We start from the raw sequence: 25,497 nt of genomic DNA on the forward strand, positions 1-25,497 counted from the left end.
TGGACAGCATTCATGCAGAGAGAATGGTAAATCCCTCTGTAGAAGAAGGCAGGGCCTTTGTGGGAGAACACACAAAGCAACAGAGGAACTTGTTGAAAGACACAAGACTAGAAAGCAAATCCACAGCTCCCTGGGGCAGCTGTGAGTACTTTCTTTTACAAGGCTGTTACTAAATATTTTCCTGACAGAACAGAAAACAACCTGCCCAATTTTACATGTGTCTCTTTGGAGAAAGCCATAGGTGGTTATCAGAAAAAACATTCAATGGTTTCAAATCTTTCTTCCTACTAGTATAATCATCTAGAGGGAAAAATTGTATCCTTGTGTGTTCTGGTTTACCTACTTCAGTTCTGTCCTGCGGATTTCTTTATGAAGCTGTTGGGGTGTGTTTTTCTCTCTCTCTCTCCCACCCCTCCCCCACTTGTTCTCTCCCTCCAAAATGAAACCAAACAACAAACAACCACACAAACAAAAAACCCCAAGTTTGTTGGCTTGCTACTCTACTAGTTTCTCATGCATTTGGAGACTTTGAAGCTCAAACCTGAGAACACAAGAGTTACAGGCATGTTGCAGGAGTGTCTGATGCGCAGGAAGGTAAATAATAATCTCTATTTTTCGAAGGGGAACAATTTAAGCATCTTTGCCTACAAACTCAAAGGAAAACTCTTCTGGACTTTTGTGAGTTGTTGCCAGTCCTTGATTATATTACTACCCTATAACGTAGAGATTCTTGAAAGGAGTTAAACATTTTTAAGGCCACCATAAATTTTATTATTATTTCCTGGGATGTATTACTTGGGCTCTCAGGGTGGTCATTAAATTTGTATTCTCTTTGAATCATTCTGAGTGAGAGTTTGTCTCCAAAAATGATCATAATTTTTTGTTATGTTTTCAAAAGGAAAATTGGCATTATGGGCTAATGACTGTGGAAAACGATTTTTGAGAATAACATGGGATTATGTTTGAGGTGTAATTTTCTGAGTTCAAAAACCTCAGAAACCTGGAAGCAAAACTGACCAGCTTATAAAAATGCAGAGAGGGACATGTTTTTGCTCCTTGAGAATTTTTCTAAGTAGAAGAATTAAAGGCAAAAGTAGAGAAGGAAAGAAACTAGGAGGGCAAAGGGAGAAAGATATTCCACTGATGTAAAATATTTGATTGCCCTTTCCCCAAGGTGTTGCCCAGAAAGTATGTATTTATTGGAGTCAAAGTGAAGTGGTATTACACTGAGTTACAGTTGTATAGACCCCTGAAGTGGAGAATTAATGTTAGAAAATTAGCTTCCTACCTTCCTGCTGCAAGTTTTTCATATGTGTCAAGTTATTTACTGCCTACAAATATTTTTTACAACAGGTGCTCATGAGATAGAGAAACAACTGAAAGCATTTCCTTATAGCAGGGAATTCATACAACAAACAAAACAAAGCAGGCAGTTATGGCAAATTAAAGCCCCTTTCAGGAGTGTGTGACCCTTAGGGACACACAGCAGGTAGAATGTACAGTCCCTTTCAGCATGATTTTGTAAAATGTGTTCGCCTGCTTATACTGCAAAAGAGATTTTCTCTAATCTTTTCAACCCCACTTGTATTTGCCTCAGCATAATCCTTTTAAAAAACACAGTAGGATATTTAGAGTCCTGAATTACACGTTAAATGTGTAACTGTTCCTGGACACCTTCCTAATTTATATAGAGCCCTTTCAAAACAGGATGGCATTTTGAAAGTTTCATTGTGATCTAAAATATTCACTATTTCAAAAAATGGTAAGATTTAGTAGTGCTGAGAACATTGTGGTGAAACAGCTGTTTAGACTACTGGTGACGTTATGGGTAGGTGAATTCCTTTTGCTGAACAGTTTGACAGAATTTTGAGTCTGATCAAAAGAGATGATCCTCTGAGATAAGAACTCTAGGGGAGTTTCCTAATGTAGTAATGTAACAGAAGTGGAACAGAATATTCATTATAGTGGTATCATAATGCTATCTATAATTTCATTGTGAAGCCAATGATAAAAATATGCAAAAATGGTTCTGATACAATTTATTAAAATAGTTCTGATACAATGTGAAGAAAGAAAATACAAAATGGAAGGTACACAAGATTCTCAGATATGCAAGAATATGCAGGTATGTGAATAAGGACAGGAAGACAAGAATCACAAATGGAAAATGTAAACAGGTTTACAAGGGATTTTATTTCTTTTAAAAACCATATTATTAATGTTACTGTTGTGTTATCATTTTAGAAAATTACAGTTGGTTTTTCCTATTCATGGATTCCGCATTTGCAAATTCAAGTAATTGTGGATCAAAAATACTTGAAAAAAATTCCAGAAAGTTCCAAAAAGCAGAACTTGAATTTGTTGTATTGGCATCATTTACATTGTATTTGCAACTATTTACGTAGCATTTACATTGTATTAGGTTTTATAAGTAATCTAGAGATAATTTAAAGTATACAAGAGGACGTGCATAGGTTATATGCAAGTACTCCACCATTTTGTATAAGGGACTTGAGCACCTGTGGATTTTGGTATTTGTGGGGGATTGCAAAACCAATCTCCCAAGGATACCCAAGAACAACTGTATATGACAGTAAGCTAACACATGTATAGATTAATAAGAAAATACTCCAATGGGGCCATGTTGACACTGTCCAGGGCATCCCCATGAGAACAGGCTAAGTGACTCTACCTCTGGCAGCTCTCTTGGGGGGCACTCATTTACTATGGTCCACGGTCTAACCCATGGAAGATTCTTCTTTTCAAGATGTATTCACATTACCCAAGCTTGTGCGACAGAATACTAGCCCAGAGTGCCCCATTGTGATTTACAATGAGCAGTTGAATCACTGCACAGAATATTGGGTCAGTACAACCAGTTCATTCTGTCCTCTGTGAAGGCCTGAGCAATGTGGGGAGCCAGAGCATCAGAAAATGGCCTGTTTTGTATGAGAAGAGAGCAAAAGGAGTTGAGTGACGTGGCTATATGTTCATATGACAGGACTGTCAGGCTTTAGATAGCCTGATACCAGAGTCTCACAATGAGGACGGTGTAGGAGTGGAAAAATAATTTTCCTTCTACCTTACTGAGTTCTTAGCCGAGATGCTTGTAATAAAAGACAAATTGACACAAGAGAAAAACAAACAGAAGTTTATTAACATGTATACCTCATATTTACATGGGAGATACCCAGGGAAAATTGAGTGACTCCTGAGGCAGCTTAAAATTCAGACTTAAATACCATCTTAATAGGGAGAGGATGGAGGGCAGAGATGTAGACCTCTTGGGGAGAATAAATGATTTTTAGGAAAGATGAACGGGCCCTTAGAAGAGTTGATAGAGGTATGATCATTTGTGACAAAGTTTGTCTGGCTGTGGTGTCGACTTTTTGTCTCCTCACCTGTGGCAAGTCAGTCTTCCCTGGTTGATGAAACTGCCGCAGAGGGAATTTATGACAATTGAGTTTCTTTAGGGGGATTTGTCTTTAGGCAGGTAAGGGGAGTTCAGAGAAAGTCTCTCCCTGCACTTGCTGTTTTTCAAGTGCCTACAGCTCAAAATAGTCAATATACCAAAGTGGCACATTTTGAGGTGGCATGTTCTGCTACCCTTCAGTGGTCTTGCCAGAAGAACTGGCAAATATAAAGAGTAAAATCAAAGTTGCTTCATTTCTTTTTTTGTCGGAACCCACGCTGAATAGTAGGGTAAGGTAATCGGAGCCCCTTGGGACCTTTGGAAAAGATACCAAGAAAGGACGGTTCCTCTTTGTTGGTGTCAGATATGAGTATTTGAAGTTGTATCAACTCCTGTAATAGGAGAAAAGGGATGGGACAACTTGTAGTAACAGTAGCCTTTGCTTAAACTCTGGCTCCCATTTATCTATACTGGCACTTCTGGGGTGGCTGTGGAGTCTTCAGACCATCTCTTCTATTCAGAGAACTCTCTTCCTTCTCTGTAAGAGTGCTCAGTTGAGCCTTAGCAATCATCTTTGCTCACCACATGGTTCCCTGGCAAAAATTATTTCAGTTAGAGTTGGATATTTAATCCAAGCTTGGCCCGCCAAAGTCTCTCTTCCTGGAATTTGAGATGCATAGATAGGCAGTCATTTTCTGTGTGTGGCTAGAACTGTGACAGGTAAACCTGAGATCTATGGGTGGCCATATTTCTCTTTGAGGATTGAGTAGTAGAGAAAGAAGGCGACTGTATTTCCTAGGTTCTTGCCTACCTTCTGTTCTCTGGCATTAGGGGAACTGGCTGCATCTCTGCCTCTGGGATACTCTTGAGTCCTCCTAATAATCTCTTTCCTTCCATTTTATCCTAGTTTCTGTTACTTAGAACCAAAGAGACTTAGTAATACATTCCCACTGCAAACCAATGGTACAAGAATAATATTCCTCAAAAATCAGAAGAATCGATATTACACATGGTCGTATAGGATTTAGGTGAAATAGGTATTTTCTTCAAATTTGGTGTTTTAGGGGTATTTTTTAATCTCTGGTAAAACTTTGCAAATCCTTCCTGTTGAGTTGTCAGAACCTTTCCTTAGATAAGGGACCAATCTGAAGTCAGTTCCATGGGAATTGGTTAACTTGGGAAATCCCTTCAAAATGACAAAAACCGAACTTTAGTACAATGTTTAAAGGCCAAAGACTGAGACACTCTAAAATGTGCATAATTAGATTAAGTTTCTCTTCTCCTCCTTTGCTCCCCTGCCTGCCCCAAAACACACAAATATTCAAAGACATTCGAGATGAGATGGGCCTTTGAATTTCTACTTGATGTTGTATTGCATATCCTGAAATGACTTGGCCTGCAGCTTTGCTTTGAGAATAATAGTCAGGAATGACTATTTGATTGTGTCTTTAGACTCTCAAATTCTATTTGCAAATCAGTTTCAAAGAGGTTTGATTTGAGGAGGTAACATGGGAGATAATGTCTGTATGAAAAAGTTTAGCTAAAATTTATCACCATATCCTCATCAAAGACCATTTGCTACTCATTGAGAAACGTTACAAAGAAAATAAATTGTCAGTGAATCCCACCCACGGATTGATTGGAAAATGTCATTTATTTCTAGAAAAAAGGGAACTCTGGTTGTAAGAGAAAGGGCTTCTTGAGGCTCTCTGCTTCTTATTGGTTGTTTTAAAGTGTTGAATTTAATAAGGCACAAGCAACTAGGAAGAGAATAGGGAGTGACAGGCATAGAGCAGTAAGTGTAATATACAGCGAGAGGGGGAATCCATCACGCCGGAACACTTTTCTTGGTAGAGAAAGAAAGCATTGCTGTGTAAAATGGGATAGCTTTGAAGGAATTCCAAGTCTTTATTTTTGGCCATTCAGCTGTCGACTAGGGTTTCACAAGACTCATGTTGGGTTTAGAGGTTATGAAATACTGTTTTCCAAATGGAAATATATGGCTTGTAATCTCAAAGGAAAAGAAAGCAAAGAGAGAGGAATGCTCTTGGCCAAGGCGTCCATAATCCTGTTACTCTGAGATCTGTAGTGATCACCCAAGGGCAGTAGCTCATTCTCCTGCTGCCTTTCCCACCTCTTCATGTTGTTATTTAAAAACCTTTGATTCTATTAAGATATATCATAACAAGCTATGTCCTGGTATGCGCATAGATTTGTCATTGAGAAAGGTCATGTAACACATGACTTATAAATTACCTGTACCATTTACTTCATTTCTCCGCCTTTTGGAATCTTTCTGTTTTAGTGAGGACAGGCTAGGTTATGCTGCAATAACAAATTCATCCCCAAATCCCAGTGGCATAACATGAAGGAAGGCTTATCTCTTATCTCCTGTTCAAGGTACATGTCCAACACAGGTAGTCGGGGGCTTCTGCTATTTGTAGTCACTCAGGTACCCAAGCTGATAGAGCTACTGCCATCCTGTGGTGCCCTGGCTAGAATATGTGACCTTCTTAGGGAAGAGAAACTGGAGAATTAAACATGGATTTTTGGGAGTTCCCTGGTGGTCTAGTGATTAGGATTCAGCGCTTTCACTGCTGTGGTCAGGGTTCAATCCCTGGTCAGGGAACTGAAATCCTGCAAGCTGTGCGGCCATGATTAAAAATAATAATAATAATAATAATAATAATAATAATAATAATAAAAACATGGGTTTTTCCCTGACTTAACCCTGAAATGAAGTATGTTACTTTTTCTCACACCCCATTGGGTAGAGCTGGTCACATGGCCCTGCCAACCACAAGAGACTGAGATGTGCAGGCATGTCTATGCCCAGGGCCGAAGGAGAACTGGATGAAATTGGTAGAATCTATAATAATCTTTACCACAGTTAAACTTTCTTAAGGCTTTTTTCCTCCATAAATTCAGCTCACAGCAGTAACCTCTTCCTTTGAAGATCTGTTCACACTTGAGTATACCATTCATCTGGCCCTTAGCTTTCACTCTCTTTGATGTGTAAATGTACTAGTGAATATGAATAAATATTTTTATCTTTATGACAAGTCTCCTATATTTTATTATAAGTTCCTTGAAAATAGACAATGTATAGTTTTAGCATCACCCATAGTGCTTTGCATGTCCAGTAAGTGTGGAACGAATATAGTTTATGGGTTAAGCAAGTGTTCAAATGACAGGAAATAGATGATAAGCAAATTTGTTAATTTTATTTCATTTATTTCACCATGTATAGCAGCTTCCTAATGGGAGGAGAAGTTAATGTCAAATTAATTGAGAGTCTGTATAATCTTTCTCTGGTCATTGAAAAGAGTACTGTGGGCTCCTGTTGCTGAGGGCCATGAACACTTTGCGATAGAACACTTTGATTTTTCTGGCTTTTGATCAGCTAAGAAGAAAAAAAAAGGGGAAGAAAATCTGAAGAGAAAGGACCTAAGAGTTGAGGAAAATGCTGTCAGAAGTCAAAGGGGAAGGAGGAAAATCACTGGAACCCAATTAATCAACAGGCATGAGAAGAGAGAACACAACAAAGTATAAGACTTGGTACTTGTCTGCAGCCTGGGTGCTAAGACGAGACATAATTATGGAGAAAGAGCTAGATGTATAAAGCAGCACGTGAGATGTTCCATCTGCAGGGTTGCTACTAGATAAAGCTTGAGAAACCCTCTGGGTTAGTGATCTATTGCTGCCTAACAAATTATGCTGAAATGGCATGGTTTAAAACTGCAGTAAACATATATTATTCCGTTCTATTTCTGTGGGTCAGGAATTTGGGACAGGCTTAGCTGGGTCGTTTTGTTTCTAGGTTTCATATGTTGGCTGGTTTGACAGTCATCTGAAGGCTTCACTGGGTCTGGAGGATGTGCTTCCAAGTTGTCTTACTCACATGCTTGGCAGGTTGGTGGTGGTTGTTGGTGGGAGGCCTCAGTTCCTCTCCATGGGGGCCTCTCCACAGGCTGCTTGAATATCTTCATCATGTGGTGACTGGCTTCCTCCAGAGGTAGAACAAGGTGAAACCTTTAATGTCTCATCACCTAGCCTCAGAAGTAGCACATCATCAATTTTGCAATATCCTTTTAGTTACACAGGTCAGCCCTATTCCGTATCAAAGATGACTATGTGAAGGCAGAAATCATTGGGGACCATCTTATAGGCTAGATATCACCCCCTCCACATTTTTGGGGAGAAGCAGATTAAAAATAAATATCAAGCACATTCCTTCCAGAGACTGGAGAGGAGAAGTCATAAAAATGTAACTTTGGGTATATTTGTGGCAGAGGTATGGAGCCTTTGGGGACTGATGACATAAGTATCTGACTCAGTGTTTCCAGCTGCACAGACTTCCTCTCTCCTCCTTGCCTTGTACTTCCCTGAGTCACTTCTTAGCCACTGCCAGAACAGGATGATTTTGATAATTAAAAAAAAATCTTCAACTGCATGAAAGAGAACTCTGATTTCCCTCTAAGTAAACCTCATTTATGGAAAATTAACTGTTCAGTCTAGGTACTGTATTCCTCCTAGGAGCAGTGGAGCTAGTTGGGAAGAAATAAGTATTTCTTAGGTTTTGTAAGTGAAAAGATGTGGTGCCTTCTCTTGGCCTCAACCTTCTCATCCGTATAATGGCGACAACCATGCCATCTTCCAGGGAGTTATGAGACTTAAGTGACATAAAAGATGTGAACACAGTACAGAGCTTGAAACAGCTGATGCCTAATAAATGCTTTGTCTTGTCTCCATAGAGAGTCTCTTGTTATAGAATCTCTCCATACTTAGAGGAATGAAATACATATGAATGATTAAAACAAAAATTCAGAACCTCATAAGACCTCGCAATAGGTGAATTTAATTATATGAATTTAAAATAAACTAAGTCATATTAGGCGTTCCTAACAAATCACTGCTTTTATCTAAATAAGTACCTTATTTTTTTCCAATGGGAATTTCTACAGTGATGTAAATGTTTTATATGTATGCTGACCATAGCCTCATATAGCTATTGAGCACTTGAAATGCAGCTAATGAGACTGAGGATGGAATTTTATTTAATTTCACTTTTTAAAATTTAAACAGTCACATATGATTAGTGGCTACTGTATTAAACAGAACAAGCTAGAATGCCAAATGCTCATGATGACTCTACATCAGGCAAAAAATGGAAAGATTTTTGAGGGTTTTGATCCACAAATGCCTTTGCTTCTATATGCTGTATTTATGTATTTATTTCGGGTGGTACTGATTTGAACAGTTGGTCTGTTTCTATCGAGAAATGTTCTCAATGCCAATATGTAGATTTTCCACCTATTTTTTTGTGAACGAACTCAGATGATTCAGAAGCTAAGCAGTATCTTTGTGGATTTAGACACGAAGAGCTTTCTAGATGGAAGACAGAGCTGGATTCTTACATGCATCTGTACTTTATCCCAGTTTCCTTGAACTCAAAAGAGTCATTTAGGGTTTCACTATGTTTTCAAAGGTTTTTCCAAGTTGTATGGATAAATATTATTACACTTGAGGGCTATATGTTGGATGCCTGATGGTATCCACTAATAACGATATTAAAAATCATACACAATTTGATGGAAATTATTTGCCTTATCATGCTCTTTAATAGGTCCTTTTGAAAGCTTCAGAATGAAATTGAACAACTAATTGGCCTAAGACTGTCAAGTCAGGACAACTTACGCTTCAACTTCATCTGCCATCAGCTCTCCTTCATCCTGATACAGGTTGCTCCTTTGTTCCCTGGATATGCCACACCATGCACCTTCTTCCTGAATCTCTCTCTTTACTGATGCTGTTTCTTTCTGCTCACCCCTTCTTCTCTCCTTGATAAAGGTACCCATTCCAAATCTCAGCCCTTCTCATGAGTGTGCCCACTCTTCTGCATTGAGAGAGCACACAATGAAGTGTATAAAAGCATAGGCTCTGGAGTTAGACTACCTGTGTTAAAATCCCAGCTTCGCCACTTACTGACTATGATTTTGGGCTGGTTTCTTCACCTGCTCATGCCTCAGCTTCCTCATCTGCAAAATGGGAAGGGTCAGGTTCTACCTCATAGCCTTGTTGTAAATATGAATGAGACAAGTACTTGATAGATGTTAGCTGTGATTTTTATTCCATGCTCCCTTGTATTTTGTTCATACTTTTTTTCATATTTATATTAAGGTTGAGTTATACATTCTCTGCATTATTGTTGGGTATACATGTTTCCATCCTCCACTTCCATTATGAGCAATTAGAAGTAAAAGACAATATCTTTTTCACTACTGTATCCTCAGCACCTCTTCCAGGGACCATCAGAGAAGAGGTACTCAATACATATTATTAAACAAATGAATGAAAATATGAATGAATTCTTTTATTCCACAAATGAGCACCTGTCAAGTACTTAGCAAACTTGAGATTGATGAAGGATAAAGCATATTTTAATATCTATTTTCTTTGACCCACTCTCTTCTAAAATATTTAAGGCACAATGGTTGATTAGTTTTTTACTGAGGCATAACAAATTTCATGAATTTAGTGGCTTAAAACAACATACAGTCATTATCTCACAGTTTCTGTAGGTCAGAAGCCCAACACAGGGGCACAGGGCTAAAATCAAGGTGTCAGCTGTACCACGTTCCTTTCTGGAGGCTCTAGGGAAGAATCACTTTCAAGTACATTCAGATTGTTGACAGAATTCAGTTCCTGTGGTTGTAGGACTGAGGTCCTTGTGGCCTTGCTGGCTGTTAGCTGGGGACCACCCTTAGTTCCTACAAGCCCCTCTCCAATCCTCACCTTTAGCCCTTACATCTCAGAACCATTAATGGCACATCTAATCTTTCCCATACTTGGAATCTCTCTGACTCCCCATCTGCTGCATCGCTTCTGCATCTGCTTCTGTCACTTCTCTCTGTTTTCCACTTTGCACTTAACGCTTTTAAGGCCTCATGTGACTACATTGGACAAACTCAGATAATCCAGGATAATTTCCCAATGTCAAAGTCATATGACTAGTAACCTTAATTGCATCTGAAAAATCCATTCACAGAAGCACCTAGATTAAAGTTTGATAGAATGACTAGGGGCAGGAATCTTGCAGGGACATCTTTAGAATTCTGCCTGTCACAGTGGTCAATTAATGACTGTGTTTAAACTGTTAGAAAAATTTACCATATTTTTATTTACCTTTCATCTCAGTGAGAGCAGGGATTATATCTGTTTTATTCACCAGTGTATGTTCAGCACAGTGCCTATCTCATAGTAGGTATTCTACAAGTATTTGTTAAATATTGAACTTCATCTACTTGTGTATTCAGTCTTCTTCTTCTTTTTTTTTTTTTTTTTTTTGATGTGGACCATTTTTAAAGTCTTTATTGAATTTGTTACAATATTGCTTCATTTTATGTTTTGGTTTTTTGGCCCGGAGGCATGTGGGATCTTAGCTCCCTGACCAGGGATCAAACCTGCACCCCCTGCATTGGAAGGTGAAGTCTTAACCACTGGACCACCAGGAAAATCCCTAGTCTTCTGTTTTTTAAAAAATAATTTTGTTCTGGGTTACCAAAATGATCAAACAAGCTTTCGAAAAAAAATTATATTTGTTTTGGTTTTGACTTTATTCTTTGGTCCCTTGTAACCCTGGGTTTACCACTTGAACCCTTATCTCCTTTTATGTTTTGGTGCCATTTGATTTTTTCTCATAAAAAAATATGCTGGGCCTATATTTGGAACTTTGGGGTTGTGATTATAAGGGGGTCATGAGGGACTAGACTATCAGTAATGGTGATTGGGATGACAGTGGTAATGATGATGTTTTGGTCAGGGTAGGCCAGTGCTTTTCAACCAAAGATAGTTTTGCCCCGCTAGGTGACACTTGACAATGTCTAGAGACATTTTTGGTTGTTACAGTTAAGGGAGAAGATACTACTGGCATCAAGTTGGTAGAGACCAGGGATGCTGCTAAGTATCCTACAAGGCACAGGACAGCCCCCTCCATAACAAATAATTATATAGTATAAAATATCAGTAGTGTCCAGGTTAAGAAACAATTAGGTAGGCTAATTGCCTTAATGAACAATATCAAATATCAATAACTCAACAGAAAAAAGTTTATTTCTAACTCATTCAGAATCTGTTACAAACGTTTCTGGAGGGTGACTTTCCTCCAAGGTTCGCCTAGGATCCAGTTTCCTTACATCTTGAAGCTCTTACTTCTTCAATAAGTAGCCTTCAGAGTTGTTGAGAAAAAGAAAGAGTTAAGGATAGAGCCTGAAATATTTCTGTGAATCCATCCAGGAAGGTGTGTACATCATTTCTGTCATATTACACTGATTAGAACTCAGTCACTTGGATCTACCCAACTGTATCAGAGTTGGTAAATGTGGTCTAGCTGTGTGCCTGGGTAGCTACTAGTAGTTTCTACCAGAAAATGACAATAACAATGGCAACAATAACAACATTAATTCCAGTAACATCTAATATTTTTTAAGTTCTTCCATGCCAAGCATGTGTAATATAATTTATCAGATGGTGTAACTCAGGCTCAGAAAGGTTAAATACCTTGTCTGATTCATGCAAAGGTCTATGCGGAGCCCAGAGGTGAACCCAAGTCTCTCCCATTCCAAAGTACATGCGCTTAACCACTACTCGATACTCTAGTTAGAGCAAGAATTGAATACTGCTCTTACTGGGGCTTAATTTTTATGAAATAGAAACTAAACCCATAAGTACCATAGAAGCAAAATGTTCGAGGCTTACACTTAAAATTAAAACTGCTTAAACAGTCTTTCCTAAAGAGCTGCTGAAATCCTTTTCAGGAAATATCAATATATAGGTTGCATTCCAAGTTTTTATCTGGATCATAAAAGAATAGACAAGAAGAGATGAATATCATGGGTGAAGGCTATTGTAGCACTTTTATTTATTTATTTAGTTTTATTTTTCAATTATTATTTATTTTATCTATTTATTTTTGGCTGCGTTGGATCCTTGTTGCTGCTCACGGGCTTTCTCTAGTTGCGGGAAGCGGGGGCTTCTCTTCGTTGCGGTGTGTGGGCGTCTCATTGCCGTGGCTTCTCTTGTTGTGGAGCACGGGCTCTAGGCGTGCAGGCTTCAGTAGTTGTGGCACGCAGGCTCAGTAGCTGTGGCTCATGGGCTCTAGAATGCAGGCTCAATAGTTGTGGCACACGGGCTTAGTTGCTCCGCGGCATGTGGAATCTTCCCAGGCCAGGGATCGAACCTGTGTCCCCTGCGTCGGCAGGCAGATTCTTAACCACTGTGCCACCAGGGAAGTCCCCTATCATAGTGCTTTTAAATCATCCTGTTGCCCTTAGTCATTGCAGCCCATGATTATATATATTTCATATAAGTCTTCAGTAGTCCAGAGGGACTGCTGGCCGAGGTAATGAGCACTGCTAGGAATCTTGATAGTGAACTCTAAATGGTTTCAATGCTGCAGAGTTTCAAGAACGTGGGGCTTCCTTGAAGTGAATGGCTATTTCTGTCTCATTTAGATAATTTATTCTTGTCCGGCTCACATTAGTGGCGAGCTTTGTGTCACATGTAATAGTTATATTAAGACACTCTTCCTCTTAGGGGTGGAAGGTACTTTGGGTTTTATTGTCACGGAGGAAGAAGGAAGAGAGAACAGAAGCCCTCGCTTCAGAAAGGCCACACTGGTAGACAAAGCAATGTGAGTGGGTAAGAGATGTGAACAGAGTTCAGAGTCTTCTTTTAGAATAAAACTGCAGCAGTTTCCTGGAATGTTCTAATCGACTTTCCAGGGTCTGAGAAGTTTTATTGTCATGGAGCAACATGGACAGAAGCCCTCACTTCAGAAAGGCCACACTGGTAGACAAAGCAATACGAGTGGGTAAGAGATGTGGTCAGAGTTCAGAATCTTCCTTTAGAATAAAACTGCAGTAGTTTCCTGGAATGTTCTAATCGACTTTTCAGGGTCTGAAAACTGGTCATAGATGTGATGGTTCTGAATGCTGCTGCCTTCATTATCAGCTTCTGCTTTGAATGTAATAGCACAAAATTCTCAACGAGTTCTCTATTTTGTGCCATTACAGTTGAACTTCTAATCTTATTGCTTAAAAGCTTTTATTATTAAAAAAAAAATCCTATTCTTCTTTCCTATCTCCTCCTCTGATGAACCCTGCCTTCCTCTTTCTATTTTCTTACAAGAGTATCTGTATTATCACATTGGTTTAGACCTATGATTCAATTACTCATTCAGAAAGTGTCTATTGCATGTGTTAAGCACTATGCTGGATATTGGGTCAGAGTAGTGACCAAAACAGACATGGACCCACCTAACTTCAAGGAACACATGTGCTCAGAAGAGCGCTGGTACTTTTTGCCACAAATAACAATGACATCATCCATAACAGTACTATCTAACATTTATTAAGCACATAGTTTCAATCCAGTTGAATTTATGTTTTGTCTCTAATGATGATGGCCAGAACATCGAAGAACCCCCACTAACATTTATTGTGTGCTTACATGTGGTAAGCACTAGGGTAAGGGTTTTCCATGTATTATCTCATTTAATTCTCACAAACCCATATTGGAAAGGCTTTGTCATTATCCCCATTTTATAGATGAGGAAACTGAGGCTTAGAGGGATTCGAGGTTTATGTCAAATCACACAGCTGATAAGTAGAAAAGCTGGGATACAAATCCAGGGCCGTCTGACGCCTTAGCTTGTGCTCTAAACTCAGTTGTACAGAACCACAGAGCATGTTAGGAAGGACACTAATTTTTCCTTGATGTCTAACTAAAAGAGTAAAAGATATGTCCCAGTCATTAAAACCATCCTTAATAGCTTTTTTCCCCCTGTTATTATTAGTGTATCATAAGTCTGTTTTTCATATGTGTCCTTCAGTTGTTAAAAGCCCTCCCTCCCAAGATGGTATCAGCACAATGGTAAATTACAACTGGCCATTCATCGCATGCACAGTGAAGCTTACTATATGCCAGAAACTGGGTAAAGGACACAGACATGGACCTTGCCTTCATGGATCTTCCAGTTTAGAGGAGAAGAAAGTCATTAACCAATTACTGACAAGTGTGAGGAGTATTATTAAGGGAGGAGAAGAGAGTGCTATGGGAAGTGTACCACACCGGTTTTAGTGTGGAGTGTGGTTAGGGATAACCTCCCTGTTAAAATGGGTATAACCTTCAAAGCCACGTATGAGGAGACCTCAGATGAATGAAGAGGATGCTCAGGATAGTGTGCTTTTCTGAGGCCTTAGAGAGTGTGTGTGGTAGGATCTATGCACTGAAAGAAGATGGCAGGGGGAGCATAGAGAGATCAGTGTAGGGGGAGGTAAAGATAGGGAGGCAGGCAGGAGCAGATCATGAAAGGCCTTGCAGATCATGGTAAGGTTTTGGGTTTTTATCAGAGGCAATTATCAGTCATCGAAAATCTTTAGGCAGAGGAGGGAAGTGCAATATTTGGATATTTGGCAGCAGTATGGAGAAGGGGTTAAACTGAGGAAAACTGGAAGCTGAGAGATGAGTTGAGGTCTTACATTAGGGTTGTTGTAATTCTGCTGTTCTTGGAACTGGTTAGTCAGCTCTCGTTTCCCCATATCTGTGCCTTTTGTCATTTTGAAGACATCGGCTATCTCACCATTCATCCCATCTCTGTCAACTCAGAAGCAAACTTACCTGCCTTGAATGCATCACCATTTCAGTTGAGGACCTCTGAACCTTTTCCATTGCAGTTGTTGGGGCCCAGGGTAGGCCATCTCAAAATGTGCCTCAATGGATATTGATTATTTTGTAGTGTTTTCTTAAAATATATTTATTTATTTATTTATTTTTGGGTGTGTTGGGTCTTTGTTGCTGTGCACGGGCTTTCTCTAGTTGCGGTTAGTGGGGGCTACTCTTCGTTGCGGTGCTCGGGCCTCTCACTGCAGTGGCCTCTCCCGTCGCGGAGCATGGGCTCTAGGCGCACAGGCTTCAGTAGTTGTGGCACGCGGGCTCTAGAGCCCAGGCTCAGTAGTTGTGGCACACGAGCTTAGTTGCTCCGTGGCATGTGGGATCCTCCTGGACCAGGGCTCGAACCTGTGTCCCCTGCATTGGTAGGTGGATACTTAACCTCTGTGCCACCAGGAAAGTCCCATATATTGATTATTTTGAATTAAATTTACTTGAGAAATGGCCAATGCTAGAGAGACACTCTGACCCTCTTTTCTCTCTCCCTAAAGACAGGAAATAAATCTCCCCTGTGAAAGGTGCACTCCCTGCATCTGGAGGTAGAAGGACACCCTTATCACCAGAGACAGGGAATTTGGGGCTGAGAAGCCTGGGTAAACAATCTTTGTTACATCTTTAATTTACTACTCCAAGACCAAACTCTGTTTAGTTTCTTAAGTGATTGAACACAGAAAACCTGAGTTTCTTTGTCCTGTCAATTCCTCACAAATGTATTGTTTCTTTGTCTAAAAAGTACAAAAGTTGCCTGCTTTGGCCACTTCTTTGGTCCCATTTCTACAGGACCTCCATGCAGATGAATTAAAATTTGTTTCTTTTTCTCCTGTTAATCTGTTCTGTGCCAGTTTTATTATTAGTCCAGCCACAACTGCTCAAGAAGGTAGAGGGGAATATTTCCCCTGTGTTTCCCTGCCCTCCTCCATACCCTCTGCCAAAATAAGTGTTGAGAACAATGTCTTTTTGTCTTTTTATCAAATACTCTGGTACACCATCATGATTACAACTTAATTTCACTCATCTAAGCAGAGGTGATGCATTTTCCTCCTAAATAATAAGCCTTTTTCAGCTTACACCCTCACATTCCCTAGCATGGATGTTTATTACATGATTCTTTGCTTTTCTTGCTTGTTTTTATTTCTTTTGGATTGGTTTCAGTTTCTAGCTCATTCATCTGTCAGTCTTATAAGAAGAGTTCCTTAGTGCTGGAGAGAGGGGAACATATATCCTTCTAAGCTGTGGAAGATACAGTACTGAGTACCAGAACTTTAAATGGGTGCCATAGGGATAAAATAATGAATGTAGTTACTTTTGCTCCATAACAAATGGAGGTTGATGTTAGGGTGACGTATGAGTTAAGAATGCTTTCCGTTACGAGTAACAAAATACTCAAGCAGTATTAATGTAATCCATAATGATATTTATGTACTTACAAGAACACAGGAGGTAGAGGATCCCAGGGTTGATTTGGTGGCTCAGTGATGTCACTAAAGACCCGGTCTCTTTCATCCTCAGAATCTTTCATCTTTTGGCTTGTTGCCTCATGGTCAAAAGATGACTGCCATAGCTCTAAACACAAAGTTTTTACATGACAGTGTCCAAAAAAAGAAAGAAGAGGCAGGTGAGAATAGCCTTCCTCCTCATACAACTCTGGCTTTTTATCCAAAGCAAAGATCTTTCACGGAAACCCCAGTGTACTTCCCCTCATTGGTTAGAGCTAGGTCACATATCTACTATAAACATAAATCAATAGCAAAGAAAAATGGCATTACCATGATTGGCTTAGACCAGTCATTATCCATTATCTAAAGCTGGGCACCTTGCTGTCCATCAAAATTTGGCTTCTGTTATCAAAGAAGGGAAAGACTTTGTTATCACATTTGGATTAAAAGATGATAGTCATAAAAAAAAAAAAAAGAGATGATAGTCATAAAGTTACAAAAGTAAAGTCTAAGAGGAAGACCCTAGCAGGAACTTCCAGAGATGAAGAGGTGGAAGCAAAGGAGATGACTAGCTCCCTAGTTCCCTGGCACAAAAGCAATCTTGAGCACTTCCCTTTAACCCTCCCAGATATAGGTAAACATAAAGATGTCTTTGCTGTGTTATTGAGGACATTGAAGAGAGGATGTTTAACAGATTTGGGGGGGAATAGATGCTTATTTGTACATTGAGCAGATAAATACATTGTAGGTGAAGATTAAAGGAAAAATAAGCCTATATTGGTGTTTACAACGTGAAAAGAAAAAAAAAAGAGGTACTTCTTTGTTTTTCAGGAAGTTCAGGTTTACTAACTTGCTCATGAAATGAAGCACAGTATCAAAATGGTCGTTAAATCAGTTAGCATTTTATCTTAAAAGCAGAGGTGCACTAAAATACCTCACATATGCTCAAGTACAAAGGTGAAATTTGCTTCCCCCCAAATTTATTACCCCTTAGAAGAGACGACATTGCTTTCTATGTGGGTTCTTTAAAATGCTGCTTTGGGAAGTCATGATGGGCTGGAATGGTCTCACTCAGTGTTTCTTTTGGGTGCTTGTGAAGGTCATCTGCTGGGATCAGTAAAAAAGGAGCAAAGAAACTGAATACAGAGTTAGTCATGATACTGGGGGCTGTGACTTCACAATGGCAAATGTTGGATATTGTTTTAAACACACCTTCTGAAAATCAATTTAAAAAGCAATACAAGAGATGGGTATATCATGGCCATCAAAATGGTACCTGTAGGAGGATGAATTTTTACTGAAAAGAAGAAGTTGCTTATAGAAATGGGTACTGGTGCCTTTAGAGACAACTTCCAGAGACAGCTTCACACATGCTTCAAGGAGTGCCATGTCTCACACCAAGAGAATCAGATGTGTTCTAGAACATACTGTTGGAGGAATGGAAAGGCAGCTGCTGTATGCTAAAGATAGTCATGCCAGAGCTTGAATAAAATGTGTTTTTAAAATTCCAATTAAATTAATGAAGTAAAAAGTATAAGTAAATGTTTGAACTATTTTTTTCTATATCCCTAAAAGTTGACATGTACAAGTTGGCCATCTTTCCTTTTGAATATTTTTAGACTTTTCTTTGAGAAAATGGAATATTTCTTTATATTCAAGATTGCCTTATATTTGGCATTACTAACAAACTTGTCCCAGTTTAGTCTTACTACATCTTTCCTTGATGTTTTACATTTTAATAATATAAAAAGTTTTAAACACCTTGAGTGTTCTAGAGTGAGTGATGGAGTGCCGTATGTTAACTCATGAAAAAATTTTACATAGTTTATAAAGAGACATGCAGTTAAGTGCCAGACTGATTTAAAATAAAGTTATTAGTCTTTGGGTTTGAGTCTAACACTTGTGTTAGTCATTTCTCCAGAGAAGCAGAACCATCGGGGATGCGCGCGCACACACACACACACACACACACATATATATATATACAGAGAAAGAGAGAGAGAGAGAGAGGAATTGTCTCATGCAATTAGGGGGGCTGACAAGTCCCAAGATCTGCAGTCAGCAAGCTGGAGACCCAGCAGAGCCAATGGTATAGATCCAATCTGAGTCCAAAGGCCTAAAAATCACTACAGCTAATACTGTAGTTCCAATACAAAGGCCAGCAGGCTCACAACCCAGGAAGAACCAATGTTTTGGTTTGAGTCCGAAGGCAGGAAAAAACCAATGTTCCAGCTGGAAGTCAGTCAAGCAAGAGGAATTCCCTCTTATTTAGGGGAGGGCCAGACTTTTGTTCTATTCAGACCTTCGATTGATTGGATGAGCCCCACCCACATTGGAGAGAGCAATCTGCTTTACCCAGTCTATCAATTTAAATGTTAAGTTCATCCAAAATACCCTCACAGAAACACCCAGCATAATATTTGACCACATAGCTGGATATCCTGTGACACAGTCAAGTTGACATATAAAATTAACTATCACAACACTTATGGAAATGTGGGGTTTTACTCTTTTTTTTAGGATTTATATTAAGCCTAGTTCCAAGAAAGATATGTATAAAATATTGTAAGATTAACTATGCCATAGAAAAGTACCGCTTATTTGTTTTAAAAATTAAACATGGGCTACCCTAGTGGCGCAATGGATAAGAATCTGCCTGCCAATTCAGGGGACACAGGTTCCATCCCTGGTCTGGGAAGATCCCACATGCTGCAGAGCAACTAATCTCGTACACCACAACTACTGAGCCTGTAATCTAGAGCCCTCGAGCCACAACTACTGAGCCTGCGTGCCACAACTACTAAAGCCCACGCACCTAGAGCCTGTGCTTCGCAACAAGAGAAGCCACCGCAATGAGAAGCCCACGCACCACAATGAAGGGTAGCCCCTGCTCGCCGCAACTAGAGAAAGCCCACGTGCAGTAACGAAGACCCAACGCAGCCAAAAATAAACAAACAAACAAACAAACAAACAAACAAATAAATAAATAATTAAAAAAAAATTAAACTTGGAAGGATATTTCTTTAGGGACCTTTCCTGAGTGTGCTGTCTACATTCTTTGTTTATGAAATGGGTCCAGGTGATGTGATAAAGTTCTGTAGGGTTAGTACTTTTTGATCTTTAACACAGAGATATCATGACACAAAGATGAGTGGTCTTGAATAGAATGGAGTTGCATCTTGTGTGTGTTGAACTTTTGCCAACTTAACCATACAGAATTGGCAAAAAAGAAGACAGAGTAAGAGGTACCAATTTAAGTAATATAGATCATTCTGCTAGACATTTCCCCTCAATGAATATATGCTTCTTAGTGAATGTGAGATGGGAGCTGGGAGTCAGTCTTGTCCTCCTGAATCTCCTAGTGTGAGCATCTCAGTGCTGAGTGTATTCCAATATTGACATATTCTGTTATGCATTAGAAAATATATATGGCCAGTAAACTCACCCCAATGATTTCAGCTGATCTACAGCCAAAGAAATAGCTATATGTTCTTATTTTTTTTTAAATAAATTTATTTATTTATTTATTTTTGGCTGCGTTGGATCTTCGTTGCTGCGCATGGGTTTTTCTCTAGTTGTGGCAAGCAGGGGCTACTTTTCTTTGAGGTGCGCAGGTTTCTCATTGCGGTGGCTTCTCTTTGCTGCAGAGCACGGCTCTAGGCATGTGGGCTTCAGTAGTTGTGGCACGCGGGCTCAGTAGTTGTGGCTCATGGGCCTAGTTGCTCCACGGCATGTGGGATCTTCCTGGACCAGGGCTTGAACCCGTGTCGCCTGCATTGGCAGGGGGATTCTTGAGGACTGTGCCACCAGGGAAGCCCCTAGCTGTCTGTTCTAATGCTAGAAGAAAGCCTCTGTTGTGCCTCCTGAGAAGCTGTGCCATATTTTTGTGTGTGTGGAGAACTGAAGAGATTCCCAAGAGACTCTCTAAGCTTCAACTTAAAAACTATCCCTGATTTAAGATGCCACTGAGCTATCTTTGATTCTGTTGAGATTGTGTCTTTCTTAAGAGGAAATGTTAACTGGCAGCACTTTCAAGAGCCTTATGGTTTTAGGTTTGCTCCTTTTAAAGAACATTTCCCCTCACTCCCTGCTGGAGATATCTGGAATGCAAATATCGGTTTTCCACTGTGTGCATGTATTATGGGACTGGAGGGCAGAGATGTAGAAAGACTTCTTTAGGACCATTTCTTTGGGTAAGAAAGGCATTAGCCACTGTCTTTTAGGTTTGCTGGGACATTCACTAAGCTGTGCCCTTTGTGCTGGGGTTTATTAAAAAGTACAAATAAGGTAAATGGAATAAGATACTATTCAAATAAAGAGTAGGTTATATAAATTCTGATTAGAAGAAAGAAATTTATAAGATAGAGAGACTTAGTCTAAAATTTAGAGAGCCCATAGTATACCCGCTGGTATCCTGGGTCAGCTGAGGAGGAGAGCTTTCAAAAGATTTCACTGGACTTGGTTGGGCATAGAAGGTGGCAGGAGCAAGCCTGAGAGGAAAGGGTAATGATAGCTGTAATTTACTGTGCACCTACCCATTTGATAGGCATCCGACTCTGGATAAACCAGTGATAAACAAGACAGACAGGATCCATGCTCTCTTGGACCAACCTTCTAATAGGTATGTTTGGGAAGGAGGGATGGAAGGGCAGCAAACAAATAAATGAAGAAAGTAATGAAATGTGACGAGAACTATTAACAATACAAAAGATTAATATAACAGAGTGACTTGGTGGTGGTGAGGATGCTACTTTAGATTGGGTGGTCAGGGAAGGCCTCTCTGAAGAAATAACATTTGAACTGAGACCTGAATGATGTAAATTTAGATCCATGATTTACAGATGCAGAACTTTCCAGAGAGAGGGAAGAGCAAATGCAAAGGCCCTAACATGGAAATGGTTACAAAGTGACACTTTGTTATTAGTTGGGCCAGTGCCCAAGACCTTCCAGTGTAGAGCACTGATAAAGGTAGGCTGATGTAGAAGGAGTGTTAAGTGGGACTTTCTCCCACTTTCTCCTAAATAGTCCCCTCTAATGAACAGCATGCTTAAGAATTCTGACTGGGGGACAGTGGGAGGGAGTGGGGAAGAATGAAAGTGTTGCAGGCAAGACCTGGTGCTCTGGACATCACTTTGGCTCATGGATGCTATTGCCTAAAGTTGGAAAGAAGGCAGGACAGAAAGAAGGAAATGGTTACCCTTCCTTGAGGAATCAGACTTTTACCAACTTAGAGTAAGTGTTGTGTAGCGACCTTGCCCTTAATTAGTAAGACTCAGTATGCTTGAATTTGGCCAGTTGGCTTAGGACTTGCTCCTTTGAGGGACGTGGGGGTGTAGGGAGAGAGAGAAAGAGTGGCAGGCCTAGTCCCCACCACTTGCAGATGCTTTCTTATCTAGTTATTTTAGGTACAAGGAAATCAGGCACATAAAGGATAAGTAACTTGCCCAACAAGCAGGTGGCAGAAATAGCATTTAAAAGCAGGTCTGTTTTGATTCAAAAGTAGATCAGACTGCTCTTTTTACAGATCAGGGTAAATCAATGAATTTTTCATTCTTATGCCCTAAAATATTTTACTCACCTTCCAGAGTAAAAACCTCACTCTGTTGGATCAGACCCAGTTAGATAATTTCATTGAGTTTAGATATTTAGCTTTATTCCTGGAATCATAATAATTTAAAATATATGTATTTCATTTAGGCAAAATGCCTGTAAGGAATTGACAATTTTACTTTCTTTGTATGAGAGGTAACGGGTGTCCAATTGTTCAGCCTGTTTCCATGGAGAGAATTGACAGCAATCGTAAATGGTATGATCATCCTATCTGCACTGGATGGCTAAAAGCCAAACAGTAATCCTCATCAAACCCTTTTGCGTTCATTCTCATTGTCTCTCTCTCTCTCTCTTTCTTTTTCCCTCTCACCTACTCGTCCTCTCTCCCTCTCCTTCCCAGCCTCTTGCTGAGTGTCTACTTTTTGTTCTTCCCTTAAATCAAAGGTTAACATGTGAAGTCTGTTCTAGGTATAATTACACAGTTTTTTTTTTCAGGAGACAGTTTTGCAACTGATGATAAGAATATTCAGTCTCCAGGGTTAACTGTAGTAAATATATTTGAAAAAGAGATATGTGTTCTGAGAATAGAGACTCTAAATGATATGTCCAGATTTATGACTGGTTATCTGTTTTTTTGGTTCCAAATCCTAATTCTCTGTTTGTCCTCAATTTTTAATTTCAATTAAAAAATATTTAGTGACTTCCCAAGTGTGAAAACACTGAACTGGCTGGTATTTGGGACTGGGACCTATTAAATAATGTGTTAGTGTCTCCTCCAAGATCAGCTTTGTGATCTTCCATGAAGAGGAATCCATTCTATTCAACATTTTAACTCATAAGAATAAAAATAATAGCTACCAAGTTTGAATGCTTACCATGTGTCAGACATTGTGTGTATCAATATTTTACAAAGATTACCTCATTTTATCCTCACAACAGTCTCATTAGTTAGATATTTGTGTTCTCATTTTTCAGTCAAGGAAATTGAAACTCAGAAGGGTTAAATGGTCACTCAAGGTTATATCCAAATTAAATGCCGGAGGCTGGATTTGAACCCCTGTCTGTCTAACTCTAAACTGTGGACCTCCAGTTTCCTAAAGAAGCCCAGTTGGAATCAGGGGGTTGAAGAGTGCCCATCTTTAGAGAGTTTGGCCTGGGTTGAAAGAATGTACTGTAACTCTGGTTATCATCTTGCAAGGTGATAGAAGTTAGAGCTGAGATCCTTAACGTGGAGCTGTGGCTTCAAAGAAGTCTAAAATTCTCCTTTTAGTTAATATTGCTAAAAATTACCTTGGAAAAGGCAGTTTGGTAGTAAAGTTCTCAAGAGTTTCTAAATTTGGAGATGTAACCCCCTATATATGTAGAGGAACTGTGCTTAGGGCCCAGGAGAGCATGGAAATGAGAGGAAGAAATAAAAGAGATTCAACTTAAGGGACAGAAAAGAAAGCTATAACATCTGATGAAAAATAATCGAGAGCAGATTTCAGTAAGGAAGAGGAATGGAAAATAGACTCATGCCAAAGGGGAGCTGAAGACAATGATGTCTGGATTAGATCATTTGGGAGCTACCGAGAGGCTACAGCCATGGGCACTCTTATAAATTTATGATGATGGTGATGATGGTGTGCAGCAATAAGTAGGAAGTGCAAACTAAGGAAAAGAAGGAAAGTGTCTGAGTTTCATTACCCCATAAATCCAGGAGAAAAATACTCTCTCTTCATATGTCAAGGGTATAATTGTGCCTCCAGTTCTCTATTTCATTTGGCATACCTTATTCCCATAAAGGAGCACCCTGGAGGGAGTTCCTATGAAGACCAAAAAAAATGAGTGTATCACAGAAATGTCGACTACTAGGAAAATCCATTTTACTTTCCTTCTTGCTGTGGTTTTACCATAGGCAGAAATTTCAGGGAAAGAAAGAAGGAAGAAAGGAAAAAAAGAGAGGTAGAGAAGAAAAAGGGAGGAAAAATAATTCCAGTTTCCAAATATTTGTGGCATACCATTGTAACTAAGTGCTGATAAAAGGGACTCATGGATGGATATATTATTAAAAATACGAATAAATGGATTTCATGGGTTCATGTGCTTTCCTGGTAGAGTTGATAGGAATGCCTTTTTGGAAAAGAAATGAATTCTCCTTGTTTGATAGCCCTGTGGTTTGAGCCTCATGTGCTGTGGTACAGCTTTGGAAAGGGAAAGCCCATTCCACAGGGAGCCAATCTACTGAGATGCGACCCAGGCATAAAGAAATGCTTCCCGTGTGCAGTGGATTCATCTTGTGCTCACTTAGAAGCCAGTGCGAGTGTAAGGTCTCCTCCATGCCTAAAGTATGCAAGTGACAGCTGTTCCTGGGGGCCCCAACTGGCTTGGCAAGAAATGCAGCTACCATGTTCTTCTCTACAAGATTTCACAGAGCAGTGTGTTTGTGCATCGAATGAAATAAGACTTAGATTAAAACCCAGCATTTTTATGGAGTATCTGCTCTTTGTCAGTCCCTGTGTCTAGTAGTTTTGCATACATTACCTTGTTTAATCTTTTTTTTAGCCAATTTTTTAAAAATTAATTAATTAATTAATTTTTGGCTGCGTTGGGTCTTTGTTGCTGCACGTGGGGTTTCTTTAGTTGCAGCGAGCAGGGGCTACTCTTCATTGCAGTGCACGGGCTTCTCATTGTGGTGGCTTCTGTTGTTGTGGAGCACAGGCTCTGGGCACGCAGCTTCAGTAGTTGTGGCACGTGGGCTCAGTAGTTGTGGCTCATGGGCTCTAGAGCGCAGGCTCAGTAGTTGAGGCACACAGGCTTTGTTGCTCCGTGGCATGTGGGATCTTCCTGGACCAGGGATTGAACCTGTGTCCCCTGCATTGGCAGGCGGATTCTTAACCACTGTGCCACCAGGGAAGTCCCACCTTGTTTAATCTTTTAGCAGTGACAAATGCATCTATTAATGTATTAAAGTTATACAACTTTTATATTAAAACAGTGGAACAAGCCCTGTTGGAAGATTTACAAGATTATACTTCATCACCTACATGGTAAAGATTCATTGCTGAAGATTTGCTAGTTCCTTAAAGAACAGATGGTTTGAATACCCAGATATCTGTAGGTGGACTTTTCTTTGCTTACTTCCCTTTTTTAGCCTAGTTCACTTGTTCGCTCTCAAATATTTATTGTTAGGTTTGAATACACAGAGCAATATAACTTGCACCCTACAGATGATTTAAATGATTTTTCAGTGTTAAGTTTGACTATAAGCAGAGCCTTAGGCTCTGGTGTTAAAACTTAGTCCCCTCCCTTATGATATGACTTTACTATATTTGAGTATAGGCCATTTAGATCCTTGGGAATGCCTTAGAGTTTTCATTTACTATATAT

At 39.6% G+C, this 25,497-nt stretch overlaps 1 protein-coding gene across 15 annotated transcripts in view; it reads left to right on the plus strand.

The window, feature by feature from the left end:
- Positions 1 to 25,497, plus strand: part of FHIT (fragile histidine triad diadenosine triphosphatase) — a 1,493,627-nt gene that overhangs the window by 361,078 nt on the left and 1,107,052 nt on the right. Inside the window, exon 4 of one of the 15 annotated variants that reach the window (XM_057555628.1) lies at positions 21,125 to 21,199. The exons of the other annotated variants lie outside the window; for them this stretch is intronic. The gene's annotated coding sequence lies outside the window, so the exon portion shown is untranslated. The remainder of the gene's footprint in view (positions 1 to 21,124; positions 21,200 to 25,497) is intronic. 15 annotated transcript variants of the gene reach the window in all.

Source organism: Balaenoptera acutorostrata, chromosome 10 (assembly GCF_949987535.1).
Source record: "Balaenoptera acutorostrata chromosome 10, mBalAcu1.1, whole genome shotgun sequence".
In the NCBI taxonomy this organism is placed as follows: Eukaryota; Metazoa; Chordata; class Mammalia; order Artiodactyla; family Balaenopteridae; genus Balaenoptera; species Balaenoptera acutorostrata.